The sequence below is a fragment of the Abrus precatorius genome, unplaced genomic scaffold (genome assembly GCF_003935025.1).
Source record: "Abrus precatorius isolate BTA unplaced genomic scaffold, Abrus_2018 Scaffold3, whole genome shotgun sequence".
In the NCBI taxonomy this organism is placed as follows: Eukaryota; Viridiplantae; Streptophyta; class Magnoliopsida; order Fabales; family Fabaceae; genus Abrus; species Abrus precatorius.
Genome location: NW_020874373.1, coordinates 13260087 through 13281611, shown reverse-complemented (window position 1 = coordinate 13281611; position 21525 = coordinate 13260087). Strand labels below are relative to the sequence as shown.

Here is a 21525-nt window from a genome sequence, read left to right as displayed (position 1 = left end):
AGGTGCAATGAAAATGGAGAAAATACCATTAAAATCGCATCCTTATTTGCTTATGATGATGGAGGTATCCACGGCGCGCGTTAGCACTGAGCATGTAACAAATGAACTTGGTGGCAAAGAGGTAGTAATAACCGGATAACATTCTAAAAGAGTCGCGAAAGATCAGTTCACCATATATAAAAGCACTAAAATGAAACATCACAAGCATAAAATACATTTCTTTTTTTATAAGCATAAAAAATTCTATTGATATTGAGTACAAGGGATACTCTTCCCAAAATTACAATAAGAGCAACTATAAGTATTACAAATTACCAAAAGTCATGGAATAAACATAGACCCATTACAAAGCATCCATGTAATAACTTCTAGGGAAATAACAATTTGAGGCTTTTTAACCTTTCTAATTACCATGCATTATAGGAGAAACAACTTGTTGAAGAGTGTGTTGTAATTGTGAGCCATATTTTGTGTTTAATGTTCTCTACCACCAAATTTCCACACTAGCTTTTGAAAAAATAATTGCATTCCTATGGTTCCAAATGGTCCACAAGGTCATCATCTATACCACAAAAGTAGCTTTCCACATTTTGTTACACGTAACTATATGTAGAAAATCCAACACTTACACATTCAAAGAGTAAGTTTGTAGAGGTGACAAATGAAACCAAAAGTATAGTTGTTGCCATAGATGAATTGCAAATGGATATGAGAAAAAGAGGTGGTGTAAGGTCTCTATGTCATGACTACAAAATATACAATATTCATTGTCCAATTTATCCCGAAGACCTCTTTGGATTAAATTTTCCTTTGAAGGAAAACGGTCCAAAATAACTTGCCAACTAAATACCACAACATTATTAAGTGCCCAAGACTTCCACACTTTTGTTAGGAAGTATAAGGTCATAGGAGGTAATGTTTTCACCATAGAAAATTGTGACATGATGATAAATGCTTTCTATACTTGATCCTACATTGTAATTCATGAATGATAATTGAGAGTTTTAAGCTATTCATTGATAAAATTTACTATTATTAATTTCATTTCAGGAAAAAGGATCAAGAAGTGAAAACTTTAAAAGATATTGGGACTTGAAACACATAATGAAGCCAGAGATATACACGGGCAAGTACATGCCCGTGTATATGAACGTGTATCTCACTGGTCGCGTCAATTGAAGTATATCATCAAAACCAGAGATGTACACGGCCAGATACATGGCCGTGTACATGAGCGTGTACTTTTATGGAAAGCTTTGAAGGACGTCTATTAGAAAACAGAGATGTACACGGCCAAGTACATGACCGTGTACTTGGGCGTGTACTTTTACGCGCGTCAGAAATTTAACTTTTGCGAGAAAATTAACCCTAGGATAATTCCTATAAAAGGAGAACTGAACTCAAACTTGTGGAGGCAGTTTTTGGAGACGAAAGACTCAGAGACGGCAGGAGGATAGGATCAAGCGTTTTAATTCATCTCTTTTGTAATTTTAATTTCAAGATGTTTAGGTTCTAACTTTCCTTTGAGTATCTAGACGTAATGAATCCTAATTGACTAATTTTCTGAAATTCTTCTAATGCTATTTCATGTTCCTTTCTCTTGGGTTTAATTAAGTAGTATCAATTTTCTTCTATCTTGTTTTCTTGTTTGAATTTGAGTAAAATTCTTGCATTAATTTAACATTGCTCAATTAAAAAGACTTGAATGTATTTCTAGAGATAGAAAGACGTGAGTTTTCTGTATTAGGATTAACCCTAATTATGGAATTCATAATGAACTTAATGCAACCTAGGGGTATTAATTAAGGAAGAGATTCTGATTAATCAACTGAGAGTTAGGAATCATTATCCTTGAGAAAGGTATTGATTTAAATTAGAATTTCCTGCAGCGATAAGGGTTTGGAACTAAGTAGTTGAAGAAGAATTTCAGTTATTTGGACACTTAGGGGGATTTACAGTCTAGATACTTGCCTTTTTACATTGAATACCTTTAGTCATAATTTTCTATAATTTATTTTCACTAGAATATCTGTTCCTTTTAATTTATTATTCTTTTACTTTTAGCAATTTCATCAACAAGGTTTATTTTTCATATTTATTAACAATTACGCAATTAAGGAAAAGTTTCTTAATAACAGTCCCTGTGGATACGACACTTGGTACTTTAATTTTAATTTTAATAATATTACTTCGATAACGGGTACACTTGCCCAGTGATCAGATTTTTACACACCACATGATGCACTTGTAGGCAGACTTCGGTATCCAGTTGAACATCTTACTTCTGTTCTCTAGTACACCTCTCATTTAGTCTTTCTTGTACGAGATCTTTGGCATACTGTTGGCGGGACTTGTAACTTCGCACGACTGTACTATACTTGAAGACCGAGAACTCATCTCATTCTAGTTTACTTTTCTTTATGGTTTTGTTTATAAATGTGCTAGTTCTTTCCTTTAGCATGAATAACTAAGTCCATAATTAGGGTATGAGAACTCTTATTCATAAATTTATGAGATTTTGATGTTTGAATCTAAATTTGGTTTCTATCCGTGATTATATTTTATCCTATTGTATTCTTTGTTAGTCCTAATTATTTATATATCGTAAGGTGATTGTATTTCGGTTAGTTAATTGATCTATAGGATAAAACGAGACAAAGAAATTGGTAGATTAAAAGAAATTTTCTCTTTCAATCATTATTAAATTAACAAGTTCATAAGTATTTTATATTTTCTTAAATTGATGTCTTGCATGACCATTGAGGATGTTAATTTAGAGGGAAAAAATGTTAATATTGCATGACTATTAGGTATTAATAATATTTGTATAAATGATTCGTAATCACAAGGAAATCGAATTTAGAGTTAAATAGAAGAATAACATAAAGGATTGAATGAGTGAACTCATATGCCCTAGGTTCCTCTCCGATAAGTTCAACCAAGATGTGCATTGTGTTCTTTATTCTAGGTTTTAGAATTGATTTTATAAATTATTATTTTAATTAATCTCGTATCTTAAAAGCTTAAACAATTAAATTAGGAAAGTTTTAGTTATTGATATTTTGAAAAATTAATTTAAAAACCCTTTCTTAATTCTTGACGGGTACATTTGCCCACCAAACATATAACTAGGGAAATAGTATCTTTGGAGTCGCATTTAATCCAAATTAATGAGTTGGATGCTTCTATCAATGACCAACTAAAAGCCCTAATAAATCTCCCATAACTCAACCACAATTGAGTGACAATGGTCCAAAGATCTATAGAAAGTAGCAATGAAGCCTCTAGCCTTGTCCCAGATCAAACCACCACAGCTAGTCAGGTTCAAAGAATTAAAGACAGATCCATCAGTGTTTCCATTTCACCGAATGGCGTAATCCCCAAGCATCAGCCAAATTCCTCTGTATACTCTTGCAGCAGCCATGGAAATAATCAATATCAAAAAGAATTTTATTTAGCAGCCCCTCATCCTTGAGAGGGTTATTCTGGAAATTTAAATAAAATTTAATATGTTAAAAAAATTAAATATAAAATTATTATCATAAAAATCGTAGACATATGATACTTAATATTGCAAAATTAATTAATCAGAAAAGTAACTTGTAAAGTTAGTGAAAATTAATAAATATTTGCAAATCTAAATTTGGTTGATCTTAGATTGATAGAATTTTTTATTTTTAAAATATATTTTTTATTAATTTTAAATAAAATAATTAATAAAAATAATAAACAAACACATGTGCCTTTTATTTAAAAAATTGAAATATTTATTAATTACTCTTTAAAAAATATGGACTAACCCACCTTTGACCCTATCCTTAGCCCACATTTTGTTTATATATTAGGGTTTAGGGTCAGAGTAAACTCACTATGTATAAAGGTTCAAAAAAATAAGGCTATATAGTCGGTTATGTGAGCAGGCTTGTGGGTCCAGGGCCAAATTGACCCCTTTACTGTAAAATGATACTATTTCTGTTTTTCCATAGTTTCCAAGTCACCACCCCTAAAAACTATATTCCAATGAGGATACAAAAGAAAATTCTATTTGGATAAATTTAAAATCAACCAATTGTGTAACACTCTAAATTTTGTAATACTATTTTGATCATTAATATAAATTGTTGATTTCTATTTGAATGTGCATTTAGAATTATGTGGTGATGTGAATATGTGTAGCTGAATATATGAGTATAATTGTGGATGTTGATAGTGAATTGATAATTGAGTGTTTTAAATTGATTGAGAAATAGGCTAAAGATGGACTACGGGGACATTCTCGCTGTAGCGAGAAGGTCCTGAGTAAATGGCGTGACTCTGTTATGTTCTTATTGTAGCAAGAAGGCCTCAAGAGATGGGAGTGTCTCCGTTGAGTTCTCGCTGTAGCGAGAGGCTTCTCGTTGTAGCGAGAGGGTAACATAAGGAGGGTGTTTTCTAGATGCAGTCTCTCTGTAGCGAGATTATGCAGAAACCAGAGTGCAGTTTGATCTGATATTTTTACTGTAGTGAGAGATGTCTCGTTGTAGTGAGAAACTCATTTGAGGGATTTAGGGTTCGAGAAACTCATTTCCCATTCTTTCTCTTCATTCCTTCTTCGATTATCTCGACCTCCAACCTATTTTTACTAATTAAATTACCTCAAAAATCGTTTGTGCATTAGATTGAAGGTTGGAATCACGTTTGAAATGTTTGAAGTTAAGTTTTATGAACTAAGAATTTAGTTTTCGTCCATCTTTGTTTTCTCAATTTCTCATGGAGTTTTTCATGTGTTTAGAACGAAAATCCATGTGGGAAGCATTTCCATTGTTGATTTCGTGTTAGGTCTTCAATTTGAGGTAAAGAGGAACTCTACCCTATCTCTTTAGTTTTGAAATTTGTCAGTAATGTTAGATAATAAAATGTGGTAGAGATAGAACATAGGAAAATGCGTGTTTTAATGAAAATTTCGTATGAAGCATGACAAGGTAGTTATTAGGTGATGTGTGTGATGAAATGAATTTGATTGATATAGGACTGCGATGGAAATGTTGTGTGTTTGAGTGTAATATGACCGAATATGTGTGGACATGCCATTGGTTGATGATGAATAATATGAAATGACTGAAAATGCATGTGAATGGCATGATGAGTATGATTGTGGTTGTGTTTGAAATGTTAGAAATTATGAATGGTTACAGCGATACACTAGGAGTGTGGAAGATGAGGGTAGTAGAAATACCTTGAGGAAAAGAGGGTGGTGGTGACACCAACATTGAGCGTAGGTGTACCCTAGGTCACACACTCTTCTCTTGACTCAACCTCTAACTAACATCTTTGCTAAAAGGCCTGCACACATTGTATCTATGAAGTGAGGGCTAACCAGCGACTATCCATGGTGTGAAACTGAGTAAGTCCTTGAGATTGAGAGCATCAGACAACTGTGATCACAGTGCCATAGTGAGCGTAGTTAACGTGCAGTGAGCGCACGCGTGTGTGGAATGCTTAGAATGTTTAAAGGCATGAAATTATATTGTTTGATGAATGGTCTGAATTATGTTAGTAAATTGTGAAATGTGAAAGATGAGTCTCTATGATTGTGTGTGTGTGTGATAATGTAGAGTACTCACTCTTACATTTATTTTTCAGGTGACCAAGACGATCAGCACTAAACTCAATGAAAGGGGTAGATGAAACTGTTATATGACTTAAAAAATTTATTTTGAAAACTGTGATGTATTGACAAGTCCTGTAGCAATGATCTAATTCAAAATTTGTAATCCATCCTTATTTTGAAATACTATATTCAAACCATGTATTAGAAATCATTTGAATGAAATTCTTACTATTCTTATTTGTTGTGAAATGGATTTATCTGGAAAGTATTTAGAAATTAAATTAAGGTGTTAGAAATTAGATAATCTAAAGGCTGAAGAATTGAGGCCACTTGTTAGGGGTAAGAATCTAGTTCCAAATAATGCTAGCTGCCCAACAATCCCTGAGAACATGAATTATAGTTTTAGGGGCTTCCATGCATCTATAGCATAAGGAGGAGGTAGCTATTTTTTGATGATACATTTCTTCATTAGTTAGAAGCCTCCCATGAGTGATTTTACACAAAGGATGGAAATTTTAGGGGGATCTTTGCAATCCCAAACCAACCTAAACGCCTTGATATCCTTAAAATTGTCATAACAGTAACCAGAAATTAAGTTATAAGAAAATTTAACTAAAAACGTTCCATTGTTAGCTAATTTTCAATAAACATGATCTTGACCACTATTAAGGGTAGAAGTGTGAATCTGATCAATGATATCATAAATAGATCTCAGGAGCAGTCTAGCTTCCTTGATGGGTAAATAGGGCAACTTGATTGTAACACCTTATGTTTTAATTTCAATAAATCATAATTTTGCAAATTCGGGATAAAATAAAATTCATTTCAAATAAGGTTTTCAACCTTTGTTTTCATTAAATATTTTAAAATAAGGAAAGGTATTACAATTTTTATCAAGTCACTACTACATGACTTATTCAAATACATTAGTTTTCAATTAAAATTCCTAGTCCTATAGCAGTTTCATCTGCCCCTTTCACTGAGTCCAGTGCTGATCGTCTTGAGTACCTGAAAAATGAATGTAAGGGTGAGTACTCTACACTACCAAAACATACAATTAAGCATAAAGTCTCACCTCTAGCACATTTTCAATACATTAAACAAATACAGGCACAGGCAACATTATTACATTCACAAGCACAAATCATGAACCTATGCATACGCATGCCAGCCACACTCACATTGACACTGTGATCACAGATTTACACCATGAATGGTTGCCAGTTACCCCCGCCTCACGGATACCACGTGGGCAGTCACGGGTCACTCAGTAAAGGTAATGGTCAAAGGTCTAGTCAGGAAGAGAGTGTGTGGCCTGTGGTGCACCCGTTCCACAGTCGGTGTCACCACCACTCCCTCTTCCCGAAGGTATTTCTATCGTCCTCATCTCCCACACCTCTAGTGTATCGCTGAACCATTCACACCACATTACATGGCGTTACACGCCCCAATCACACATTTCAGGATACGACACTAGGCCCACATTTCATTTTTCACAGCACACACAACACATAGCCCAGAATTCATTCAAGACACACGGCCCCTATCTTATTTTCATTCATATTACACAGTCCTCGGGCCCACATTTCGCACAATATTCATTCAATTATATGGCACGAGTGCCCAAGTCCATTCACAACATTCAATACATAATTCACATCACATATCTCAACAATTTCCTATCTTCTAACTCAGCCACATCATAACATCCCACAAAATCATAGCAAATTACACATAAAAGAGTAGGGTAGAGTCCCCCCTTACCTCAAAAATGAAGACCTGATATGAAACGTTGATGAAATCGCTTCCCCACACGGATTTCGTCCCTAAAGCACACAAAAATTCCAAGAGGACTTAAGGAAAACCTCAGAAAATGAAAGTAAGGAACGAAAACTAAAACCCTAGCCATGGAACTTACCTCCAAGAGCTCCAAACACTTCCCCAATCCTCAATCTAGCTTCCAATCAGTCTTGGAGGGCTTTTAATCGGTAGAAATGGGTTTGGGTAGAGAGAATTGTGAAGGAGAGAGAGAGGGAAATCGTGAAAATAACCCTCTTATCGAAACCTAACCCTTCAAATACCCCTCTAGTCGCGACACTCTCGCTGCAACGAGAACACTACAGCGAAAAAATCAGAGAAAACTGCACTCTGGTTTCTGCAGAATCTCGTTACAGCGAGACTGCACTCAGAAATGCACCCCAGATTATCGCTATCTCGCTATAGCGAGATAGCAAGACGTCTCTCGCTACAGCGAGAATCCTCTCTCTGCAGCGAGAACATCTTAGTATCTCGCCCTGCACTCAGCCTAATAAGTTCAATCCAAACAATCATACATATATATACATACATACACACATGAATATAGGCGTTACAACTTGATCATTTAACTGTTCCACAAGAATAGAGTGATTAGTAAGGCTGAACATAGTTTGATTATTATGCAACCAATTATCTTTTCAAAATCTAACTATCAAGCCATCACCTAGAATCCAGCTGAGGTCTTTGAAAAAACAATGCCAAACCAAAACTATATTATTCCAAAAAGGGAAGTTTTTTGGTTAGGTTGAAGGTGAGGACTTTTCCCCAAGGATGAGATCAATGTTTTGTTTAACCACAAAATCACATTTTTTTGAAAAATAAATAGAGGACTTATCTCTATTAACTGCAAGCCTAAAAATAAAGTAAAAATTATTCAAGATAGAATTTATGGTCTCAGCATTTTGAAGTTTAGCTTTGGCAATTAAAATTATGTCATCTACCAAAAAAAAAAAAAGATGAAAAATTTTAGGGCTAGAGTTATTAAAAGAGAAAAGGGTCTAGTTATTATTATTATTAACTTGATTTTAGATTAGGTGGGCCAGCCTTTCTATGCACCTAACAAATAAATAAAGGGATATAGCGTATCCTTGCCTTATTTCCCTTTTAGGCCTAAAACTCTCAATCCTACTACTGTTCCAATTAATAGACATAGAAGTAGAGGAAAAACAATTATTTATAAGATTAGAAATTTTTGGACTAAAGCCAATCAACTGAATAGTTTCAGATATAAAATTTCATCTAACTTTATCATAGATTTTCTCCAAATCAAGCTTAATAATCATGTAACCAATCTTCTTTCATAGATTATCAAAAGAGTGGATCAGTTCTTTTAAAATTAGGATATTATCTATACCTTGTCTTTTAGGGATGAAATTGGTTTGGTTAGCAACGATAAGGTAGGGCAGGGACCCTCTAATCCTATTAGCTAAGATTTTAGAAATAATTTTATAGCTAACATTACAGAGAAATATTGATCTAAACTGTTTAATATGTTTAGGATTGTCAACTTTAGGGATAAGAGTTATGACAGGATCATTAACACTAGCAATTTCTTTGGGGTTATTGTAAATATTTAGAATTTAGAGACTAACTTGAAAATGAAAGAAGCTAATTGCTCCCATTGATTCTTGAAGAAGAGGGTATGAAGACCATCAGGGCTTGGGGACTTTAAATTTCCTATACTAAAAAGAGAAATTTCTAACTTCCTCATGAGTCAGATCAGCACCAAGACTACTAATATCAGATTTCCTAAGGGGAGGAAAGCAATGACAATGGAGAGGTGGTTCCCAAGGGGACTAGGGTTAGAATAGATATTGTTGAAATAGCTAAGAGCCAAATTTTGAAAATTAATAGGATCATATTCCTAAACATTATTGTTATCTCTAATAGCTTCAATCCTCTTCTATTGTCTTTTAATGATAACACATTTGTGAAAAAACTTATTATTTCTATCTCCGAACATAATTCAGCTAGATTTATATGGTTGAAAGTAATATATTTCTTTTTGGTCAAGAATTGACTGGTATTCCTTCTATAAAGACCTAATAAGTTTACTAAGATAAGGATTATCCATATTCCTAATTTTATAGTTAATTCCGCTTATTCTATTTAAAAATCTTCTTTTCATTTTAAAGATATTGTCAAAAGCTTTCACATTTTAGTCAGTTATATTGTTTTGAAAACAAGAAACATTTTCAATTCAGGACTTAAAACTTAGCCCAAAACTTTTTAACTTGACTACTGAAATCCTCATGGGCTAACCAAGGGGCCAGAAATTAACTCCTTACTATTAGGTTTAAAACAATGCTCATTTTTAATTCTTAGCCAAAGGCCATCATGATCCGACTTAAGAATAGGCAAATGGATAAGGAAACTATTCTAAAATTTCATTCTCCATAGGTCATTCACAATTACCTTGTCTATCCTTTCCTTAATATTATGTCTACGACAAGTGAAAGGATTCTCTTTGAATCCCATATCTTGAAACCCACAAGTATTAAGACAATTAGCAAACTGATTAATAAGAGCTAAATTGGCAGATCTACCTCCAGATTTTTAAAAAGAATGAAATTCTAGACTTCATATCTCAGGTTTTTATGAGGACTAGTATAAATAGAAGACATAACCCAGGTTTTTTTACCATAGCTCATTCTCATATGGATGAAATATCTTCTTTTTTTTTTGTAGAATACTAACATTGATTTTCTTAGAGCTCCAACAAAACCAAATTCATCTTGAAAATCTTATAGCATCAAGCTTGGTAGATTCATTAAAATTGAATCTTTTAATAAACCTATCAACTTTATCTAAACTAATTCTAGGTTCAAAAATAGAAATAAAGTTTAGATTATAAATTTTGGTCAAATCATTAATAAGCCTAGGAAATGTTTTTTCCTAGCACCTGTACAGTTCCTAAAAAGGTAGTTCATAAAGACTACTATAGGCATTTTGGAGCATCAATAGAATGCTCGAAACCTCTTACCCTATCAGGATTATCCTTGGTTTTTCTCATACTTTCTAAACTTGTTTTATCAATTTACATTTTTAAAGATAAATTTTGTGGCTATCTATATGGATTTCATAAAGACTACTATATGCATTTTGGAGCATCAATAGGATGCTCTAAATCTCTTACCCCAACAGGATTATCCTCGATTTTCATCATACTTTCTAAACTTGTTTTATCAATTTACATTTTAAAGATAAATCCGGTAGCCTATCTATATGGATTTCGTAGGACTTACCTTGAGTTTTCCATAAAGTTTCAAGGTTAAGGCCTATAAGGTTTATGATACTATGATCCTCCGTACAATATCTTGGATAATTTTTTGAAAGTTAGACATCAATCTGATGGTTTCCTTACTATCTTGATCCAACTGATTTACATTTTTAATTTGGTTATTATTATCATTATCTAAGTTTTTAGGCTGGGAAAGTTTAACTTTCTCCTTCCCTAACTTCATAAGTTTAGGTGCAGTCTTAGTTTTAGAATTTTTCTTGACATTTTCACCTAGTTTTATGTTGCTAGGACTTTTCCTATCCCATTTAGGTAGAGAATAGTCTTTAACCATTACAACACTATCCTTACTAACTTCTGAACTATTGTACTATGCACTCTCTAAATCTTGGCTATCCTCCTTACGTGAGTCTCCTAAGATTTCAAATCTAGATGCACTAGGATGTTCTCTTAGTTTACCATTGTTATTTAAGTGACCTCAATGAACTCAAGAGGGGGAATGAATTGAGTTTATAAACTTTTTGTTAGATTTCAAAATCTAAAATGTTTTTCTACAATATTTAAGAATTTAACTCAAAAACTTAACTTAATAGATGAAGATGCAAGAGATATGAGAGTCTATTAATATATACAAACAAAATATCAATGAAATAAATTTGTAATAAATTAAAGAGAGAAGGAAAAGATATTGCAAACTTGATTTATATTGGTTTGGTAACTCCCTATGGCCTACGTCCAATTTTCTTAAACAACTCACTTGAGAATTCCACTATTTCTATAAATTTTTACAATCAAAGAGCCCTCTTATACCTTGGGATCCCTTACCTTTATCTTTGAGTCTCTTAAGATACAAGAGATACCTCACTCTTGTCTGTACAAGGGATACCTCACCCTTTTTACCACTTTGATAATATAATAGAAGAAATTACTTTCTGAATAAAGCAAATAATACAACTTAAAGTCCTACAAAGTTTTCTCAAAAAATAAGAGAATTTGGTCAAGATATAAGCAAGATGATTGATAAATGAGAATGATTATTTAATTAATGTTTGCAATGCATTTTTCTAAATTTTTTGAAAGTGTTAGAAAATGTTATTTATATTGAACAATTCTTTATAGACCGTTAGAGATTAATTCAAAAGGATACATTTTTTTAAAATGCACCTTTTTGTGTATTTTGATCTTTGGTAATCGATTACATAGTTCAAAATTTTGAAAACTAGCAGCAGTCACTTTCTGGTAATTAATCGCATGACTGTGTAATCGATACACAAGTGAGATTTTGACTCTAGGTACAAGAATAACATGGTAATTGATTAAAATAAACTCAAAAGTTGAAAGATTGAAGTTTTGCCACTTTTTAGATAGTTTTAAATCATCATTTACACTTTCTTCATATCAAAATAATTATCTTAAAATTTATTTGAGTAAAAATTGATTAATTTAAAAATGATCAAACAAACTTAAAGAGGAAAAGTTTTGACAAACTTTTCTAAAATCTAAATATTCTAACTATTCATCTTTGCCATTTTGCTTGTTCATCATCAAGGATCTTCATGCTATTGAGTTTCCTTCTTATTATCTTTTTGACATCATCAAAACCTACAATATACAAATTCACAAACAATCTTTGGAAGGGCTCCAAATGGATGAGAGTTGATAGATTTTTTTCTTAAACTATTTTTTAACTACTATTCAGAAGCCAAAGTGTTCTTCCTTATTCACGTATTCCTTCTGAGGATCAACCCTAGTGTTTTTGTCACGACCCCTTTTATAAGGAACCGAGAACATTGTTTCTACATCACAAACTTATTTAAAATAAATAAAGTATAGAGAATATAAGTATGAAATTTTTTTCTCATTCAAAATAAAACAGAGTTTCTTACAAGAAATATCCAATAAAACAACACAATATTACATTTAGTTCATAATATTTAAAATACCCAAAATTATACTACGTAGCTCCCTCTACATGAGGTCTCAAAATATATGGAAAAAGGACTTTGATGCAATATTACTCGACCCCAGCTTCAATCATTTCTTCACTGGCCCCTCAGCCTGTGAAGTAGATGCAACACCTGCTACATCTGCTCACGTACCACCATACGATCATCGCAGTACACACGCACACAACGACATAGAAAGAAATGCAAGGGTGAGCTTACCAAACTTAAAATAAAATCATATATATAGAGCAAAATATTTATCACAGTAATAATCCCATGCATTTCCAGACCATCTAATGCACAGCATGAAAACGGTTTTCCAACTGGTTTCACAGCCTAAGTAATCCAGAAGGAACCAAGCCGGTCCGGGAGCGACCCATTCCGGTATCTGGATCCAGACAGCACAGCACAGCAGCTCAGCATGAACTTACCGTTACACGTCTACCCACCTAAACATGTAACTCGACTCTATAATGATGCAAAACATATATCTCAGCATGATGCACACCGCCAAAATTATTTTAACATCTCAGCTAAGGCAAGTTTAAGATAGATCAGCCAAAATCTCAGCACTTTAAACCAATTAACAGCAGTTACAGCTTAGAAAATAGCTTTTATTCAAAAGATCTAACAAAGTCATATCAAAACATCTTGAAATAACATATTAAACCGTTCAAAACGTAGTTCATAGGTTAAAGTAAACTCCCCTTACCTCAGAAAGATGATTCACACTAGATCTACTGAATATTACTTGTTTTATAGCAAGATTCACCGAAGATTTGGCTTTAGAACGGAGTTTCTCCTAAGAACACCATGAACTTCTATGAAAAAGAGAAGAAGAAGAGAAACAAACGGTAAATCTAGCTTCAAACTTAAAGAAACTTACTTCAAATGTTTCAGAATAGACGTAGGATCTCAGATCTGGCGAGCAATCTAAGTTTAGGAAGGTTTAGTATGAGAGAAATGGTGGTTTTTGGCCTTAGAACCTTTGAGAACCTTGGATAGGGGTGAAGAAATGAAAATTTCGTGTAAACCCCCTTTTTATAGAAAATTTTCAAAATTCACTGCTCACCGTCGGAAACACTGTTCAGGGCACTATTCACGCGAAAAATACTGTACACGCGTACTGTACACTCACTGTACGCGTATGTGACGTCATGATGATGTCAGCAGTCACTGTATATACGTGGTTTTCACTGTTCATACACGGTTTGCACTGTTCATACACGATTTGTACGCGGTTTGCACTGTTCATAGGCGATTTTACTGTTCATCTGACACTGTTCATATGGTACTGTTTACCTTTTTTTTTTTTTTTAATTAATTTCAAACTCCATCTAAATCTATTCCAATACCAAATAATCCTTCAATTATCATTGAACAAGTATAAAATATTATAGATTACTCAATAATAAATCTCTAACCTGACAGTTTTCCTTACTTACACTCTTAGTGTTAAGTTTTCCTCCCTCCATACATTCATGGCTCCTACGTAAAGTCAACTCCTTGCTCCATTTCATTTTGGACATTCCTATCAATTACCCCACAGTATTCTGCCTATGCCTATATTTTCCACACTTAAAGCATATTAGATATAAACCATCATATTCAACTTTAAATTCTTGCCCTAAGACCTTGAAAGCTGGAACTAGTTTCTTTTTAAGATCTATTTCAATTCATATCATAACAAATTTTCCTCTAGATAATAGAAAGGTATAAGGATCAACTTTCAACATTGAACCTAGGCATGTTCCTACTTGCCAAAGAAATTTATTATTATATAATTTTAGGGACAAATTCAATATGCGAACTCACACAACAATTTTTTTAGGTTAAAGTCCTTAGTATGAAACAAGGGTCTCCACCTTTGAACAAGTATATAATGGTCAAGGATCAACCAAGGTCCTTCAAAGAAGACATGTTTGTAGTCTCCATCTGAGATTTTATTAAAAAGAACTCATTATTTAGATATAGTATTTTAAATGAACCACTTTTTCCTCAAATACTAGTAAGTCTTTGATTCAGATAGTTGAAACTCACTATCTTTCTTAACAGTTGTACTATAAGGGTGAATTTTCAAGACTCACACCAGTCCTCGTAGTCTTCAAGGGATATCCTACGCTTAGGACACAGATTCTTGTTATCTAAATTTATTTCATCATTTTCCTCATTTTTAGGTTGAATATTAAAATCTTCTAAGACTGATTTTATGATTTCATTATCATTAAACACTAGATCTATGTCTTTTGAATCTAACACTTTATCTTTATAAGAGAAAGATTCATAACAGTTAAGGTTCGAGAACACTTGGTATGGAATCTGGTCTATAGATTGTTGATCTTTTTGCATGGCTTCCTTTCACTCCTCTATGGGTTCCTCTGTTTCCATTTTGACCCTTTTCTTACTTCGATCTACTAGATCTATCTCTTTAGTGAACCTTTTTTTCGCTTCATCCTGCTCCATTCCTTGCATATTATCTTTGGGCTAGGGACCTAGATCTAGATCTTATAGATGGCTACAGTTCCTTGTTGTGCCTCCATTCGCGCTTGATTGGTCTTCATTTATGCCAGCTAGGGCGAGAACCCTAGCGACACCTCTTTCTCCTCTTTTCTTGAAAATAGAAGAAACTATCTTGGAGTCCCTAAAAGGAACCTAGCTAGACAAAATCCTTATTGTTTTCAAAATTTGTAGTTAGGTCATATCTAACACTATGAAACTCCCTTATTTTTATTACAATTATATATATATATATATATATATATATATATAATTTTGAACACTTATAATTTATGATAATTTTTTATAAAATATAATATATTGAATTATTAAATTATTTTATATTATCTTTTAATCATGTATATAAAATTTAAAATAATTTAAAATATTTATAAATATATTATTCAAAATTTAATATTTATTTATATTTTTAAAATATAATATCTTTTAAAATAAAGTAATGTGATGAAGTATCTAATAATTTTGTTTATATATAAAATTTTATAAAAATGATATACTTGATAAGATCACTCAACTAATGGTTAGATTGATCAATATGAAATTCAATAAAATATTATTAAGTAGTGTAACTATTCAAGTATGACCCTTAATGTGAACGGAGCATAACTCTTGTGTATATATATTTATATATTAAAAATCAAGTTATACAGGTATAAATTATATTCCCTCTTACATCATTAATAACTTAATATAAAAAAAATTTTCATCAATTTAACTATTGAATTATAATTAAATATTATCTAAATATTTGTATCAAATTTTATTGAAATTGAACATCCATAAAATTGTTATCATATGATCCTTATTTTCATAAATTTTAAAAGTTTATATTATATTAATTTTAATATATATAAATAAGATATATATTACATCAATAACTCATTTGTAACTCTCATTTATTTATTCCGTTTTTAATAATGTAATTAAGTGATTAAATTTTAGTTTTAATATATCAACCATAATTTAGATAATGATTTACATTCTTCTTTATATATATATATATATATATATATATAATTTCTTGTCTCATTTAGTCTTTTATGATTTTTCTTTTCTCTTTATTAGAAATGATATGTTTTACTTCTCATAATTTTTTAATTTTTTGATCTTGTATTTCTGCATAGCACATATGTTTTAGTAGTATCAAATAGTTTTAAATTACTTTTAAATTTTTTATATATAATTTATGTGACTAAAAAATTTTAATCTAATAGTTGATTTTAGGATTAAATTATCCAACATAAAATTATTAAATAACGTAAGAGTAAGTATAATTTACATAATTTGATCCTTCCCATTTTTATGCTCTCTCTCTCTCTCTCTATATATATATATATATATATATATATATATATATATATATTATAAATACAAATGTTTTTTTACTAATAATAGTACTGAGAAATATTTTATTATATTAAATAATATTAATTTAAAAATATATATTAAAGGAATTTAATCTAAATATACTAATAATGTGAATATTTTTTACATTTCATTCAATTATGTATTGTTATATTAGAAATAATTCATTGATAATTAACAAAATTTTTAATAAATGTACCATAATACGTAATAGGCTATGAAAAACTAATAAATTTTTATATTCTAATTTTGTAAAATGAATTAAATTTCTAATATTGGCTGAGAGAGAAATTATGTTTTATTTCAAAATTAGTAATTATCATATTACAAGAAAGAAAATAAATTTACAAATTTATTTACTTTAAAAAATGAACAGATCTACTATAAATATGCAAGTTGATTAGAATTTAGACTTTTTAAAGTAAAAATAGTTGAAAACTTATCACATATGTAGTTGATAACTCATAACCTAATTGAAAATGTTACAAGTATTTAATTGAATTAAAATAATTTAATAAAAGTAGGTGAAATATATTTAATAATTAAAAAATATATCTAATATTATATTAACTAGTATTAGAATTAAATGGAGAGAAATTCAGATTTTATACACAATTTATTTAAAATAAAGAGGATAAATATATATTGAATTCTATAACTTATAAGTTGAATATTATTTACACTTTTATTTTTCAGTTTTCAACTTGCATTTTAAATTTAAACGTGTGAAATGCAATATCAACCAATAAATATACCAAGTTTTAGAGCAAAACTTTACTTGAGGGCTAATCACACAAGAAACATAACCATTGAGTAATGAACTAGTTTTTTTTTTTCAATAAACCAAAATGCTTTGTAAGCCAATGAAGTTTTCACAGCAATATAGAAACATGAACTTCATCAAAAATATTTGAGAATAATAATAAATTATATCTAAGCACATTATTTAAGTGGTAAATTTAAATATGTGAAATAAAAGGTACTTTCTAAATGTTCAAAAGGCTTTTATAACTAATATTTCTGCCCAAGATAAAGTATGTTCGTGTATATGTTAACTTTTCATATAATTAATTTTACTTACCCTAATGGTTATTTTTATTTATAGGAGTTAATTATTGTTGTGTAAGTATATAAGTATACCTGTTATAAATTGTTTGCATGTTATATTAATCAAATGATCACTTAATTCACTTTTAATTGTAACTTAATTATGAATAGATATATAAAAGCATGCATGTGTTAGAGGGCAAGTATGTTATGAGAAAAAAACTTACATGGATCTACCTACATGTATGTTTAACTGCCATTAATGTCTAATATTAAATGCTTATTATTTTTTTTCTGGTCATATAAACAAAAAAGGAGATGGAAATGTGGATATTATATGATGAAACATATGTTAACTATCATCACAACCACCATTATAGATTTATAGGCTTTGGTAAGTATATTTATTATTATAAACACACACATATATATATATATATATTACTTATAGCTTTATATTATTTAAAGTTAATGTTCTTTTATAATTTGAATATACAAAATATTTTTTTGTTATAATTAAAATGTGTATATTCTAAAACTGTCTCAATTATATCTAAATGTGTATGTTCTAAAACTATATCTGAATTATAGTTATCTTTCAAGTATTAAAATATAATGTAAAATGGAAATCACATTAAAAAAAAAAAAATTTACATTAATTCACTTTTTACGTAAGTTATGATAAGAACCAATAAAGAATCTATATCTTTTATATATGTTGGGACATCAACATTTTGACAAGAGATATGACTCAGTTTTTTCTAAGATCATAAAGTAGAGTAATTGTCAATGGTTGGTGATTATTTTTTTCTTTGTGTTGCTTTACTTATATTCTATCTACACTAGTTAATCTTTTTTTCCCTTGCCCTTCTTGTTAACACGTAGTTTTTGTCAAGTTGTGAATATGGTTTCTTGTGGCTTTTGTTCTAAGTGGATTAAGATTAAGACTTTGATATTTGGGTTACTTTTGCTTATTATTTTGCATTAATATTGACTGAATTGCACTTGCTTGCCTTTGCAGGGAGAAATTAGTTTGTCTTTAGGTCACACAGGATTGTTGATTCTTTTTTTCGTTGAGCACTTTACTTTAATCTGCCTCTGACTCTATTCTGCTAGAAGAGAGAGAATGTTGGGTCATCATCTTCGTATGCCTTTCAATCAGCCGACAGGGAACAGGTATAAGAACGATTTTCGTGATTCCAGTGGATTAGAGAATCAATCAGTGCAAGAATTGGAGAATTATTCTGTCTACAAGGCTGAAGAGACTACAAAATCAGTCAACAATTGTTTGAAGATAGCAGAGAACGTAAGAGAGGATGCTATCAAGACTTTAGTCACCATTCATCAACAGGGTGAGCAAATCACCAGGAGTCACCATGTTGCTGCTGACATTGATCATGATTTGAGTCGGGTATCAATCTCATCAATTATCACATTTGTTTCAGTGCTCCTTTATGGGTGGCTTCTTCATGTTGTTTGACTTTTGTGGAAACATTCTGATGCTTCATAATATTCTTTTATCATGAAACTCATTCAAATTGGTATTTTGAAGTAGAATTGACTAAATTTCAACTGTCTGGTTGATGCTTACAGGGAGAAAAGCTCTTGGGAAGCCTTGGTGGTCTCTTCTCTAAAACTTGGAAACCAAAGAAGACGCGTGCAATAAAAGGCCCTGTTATTGTTGGAGGTTAATATCTTCTTTGCATGTGTTTTCTTTTCTAATTTTAATTTTCTTGGGTTGTATCATTGGCATAATGTTTGTCATGATGTGCAGATGACCCGGTCAGGAGAAAGGGCAACCACTTGGAGCAGAGCGAGAAGTTGGGATTGACTTCTGCACCACCCAGAGGGCAGTCCAAGCTGCGGAACCAACAAATACACTTGAAAAAGTTGAAGTTCGTATCAATTAGGTGAAAGATTAAACTGTTGTTTTTAAAGCTTTAGTTTCTTTCTGATTTCAATGTGATCAAGCTGTATTGGTATTTTTTACTAAAGTTTTAGCGTCTGTATAGGATAATTTTTACTGTCCTATCTTATTTCTGGTGTCTATTCAATCATATGATATGATAAGTCTATTCTATAGGCTTATCCTGTCTTACTATGTCATACAAAATTTATCTTATGAGAGAAAAAGTCTGGGTTCAAAATAGATAAAATAGGATAAGAGAATAGATATAATTTGTTATTTTGGTATGCATCAAATGTAAAATAAGATAAAATCATATCATCCTCTTATTCTGTTTTTATCCAATTTCCATGTCTTATCCTGTACACTAAATGAGCTTAGTTCCAATCATTAATACTCAAGTCATTGTTGGGTTTTCCTCTTTACCTTGCATGGGACTATTTATGGACAGAAACCCATGACAATATTATACTTATTGTTAATATTGAATTCAGCTACTTAATAAGATTGTCCTGAAACAGCTGGAAAAAGTGAAGCACGATGATGCACTGTCAGATTTAAGTGATCTGTTGGGAGAGCTTAAAGAGATGGCTGTTGACATGGGATCCGAAATTGAGAGGTTAGTAAATTGCATTATACATTGCTTCTCTGATTTTACTTTCAAAGTGATTCATTAATTAATAGCTATTTGGGTAAATGTTGCAGGCACAACAAAGCCCTCAATCATCTTTACGATGATGTGGATGAGTTGAATTTCCGAATGATTATTAATAGGATTGATTTCAATATTTGTATTCTTCTCATCATTGTTTTCTTCTATAATGGATCCCATCATCTGGATTAAACACAATCATTTCATACTTCTAATTCACTTTATCAATTTATATACTCTTAAGTTGAAAAGCAATATAATTTTCTGATATTAGAGAGATAAATACACATTTTTATTTAATAAAGACCCGTTACTGTTAGCTATAAGATTTATTTATTAAATTTAATAAAAAATTATATTTTTATCTTTTATTATGAATAGCTACAGTAGTAGATGTATTATGATTAAAGTTTATTATGAATAGTTATAGCAGACGTATTACCATTAGAGTTTATATTAATATTATAATAACGGCTTAATAGAGTTACATATATATTTTTATAAATACAAGAGGTATTTCAGCAAATTAATCTATCTTTTTCTTTATAGTCTCTCTGTTATTTCTCTATTTTTAAAATATTATCTTGTCTTGTTATTTGACAACAGAAAAAAAAAAATCATTTCTCACTTGTATTACATAATACTATACTATATTGTAAAAATGATATATATATATATATATATATATATATATATATATAAATAAAGAACTAATGACAAGTTATTTTCATCAATTATGATTAGAATTTTTAATTTTAAATAATTTTATGATTCTTATATTATCAATTATTATTCTTAATTATTTTTATTAATCTTTAATACTACTGCATGATATATGCTGATCCACGTGGCAAAAGCAGTTCCAACTGAATAAAACTATTTTTTAAGTATAAATACTATTTTTATACTTAATACTATTTGAAAAACATGAATTTAAAAGTTAATAGAAGTTGAAAATAAAATGCTATTTATTAAAAAAAAGTAAAATAAAAAATAATTTATCCTCAGGAGATTATACTTTGAGCAAATATATAAAGTCAAGTTCAATTCTTTAATTAGAATAGAAAAAATAATTCTAACTTAAAATAGTGAAGGGAATTTTTTTTCCTTTATTTAATTTTTACCATAAAAATTATTTTAAAGAAATTATTATATAAAAAATTAACATCTAACATATGTCTTTATATATAAAAATAGGATAGGGAGAAGATAATTTTCATCAAAGTTGAGAGTAATAATTTAATTTTAATTTCATTGTTTTAGTTATATTTTTTATTTAAAAATTTACGATTATGCACTTAATGAGATTAATGATGGAAATTTTTGTTTTAGTGGAGAGGTGTATGAATTGTTTTCTACACCTTACTTGTTTTAGCTAACTTTGATGCTCTACTTGTAACTATCAAGGCTTAACTTTTAATCTTATCTGATTCTTATTTTTCACTC

The 21525-nt window shown here is 30.6% G+C and overlaps 2 pseudogenes; both read left to right on the top strand.

Moving 5' to 3' along the window:
- Positions 1 to 21525, top strand: part of LOC113860753 — a 70917-nt pseudogene that overhangs the window by 27722 nt on the left and 21670 nt on the right.
- Positions 59 to 20271, top strand: LOC113862204 (annotated as a pseudogene).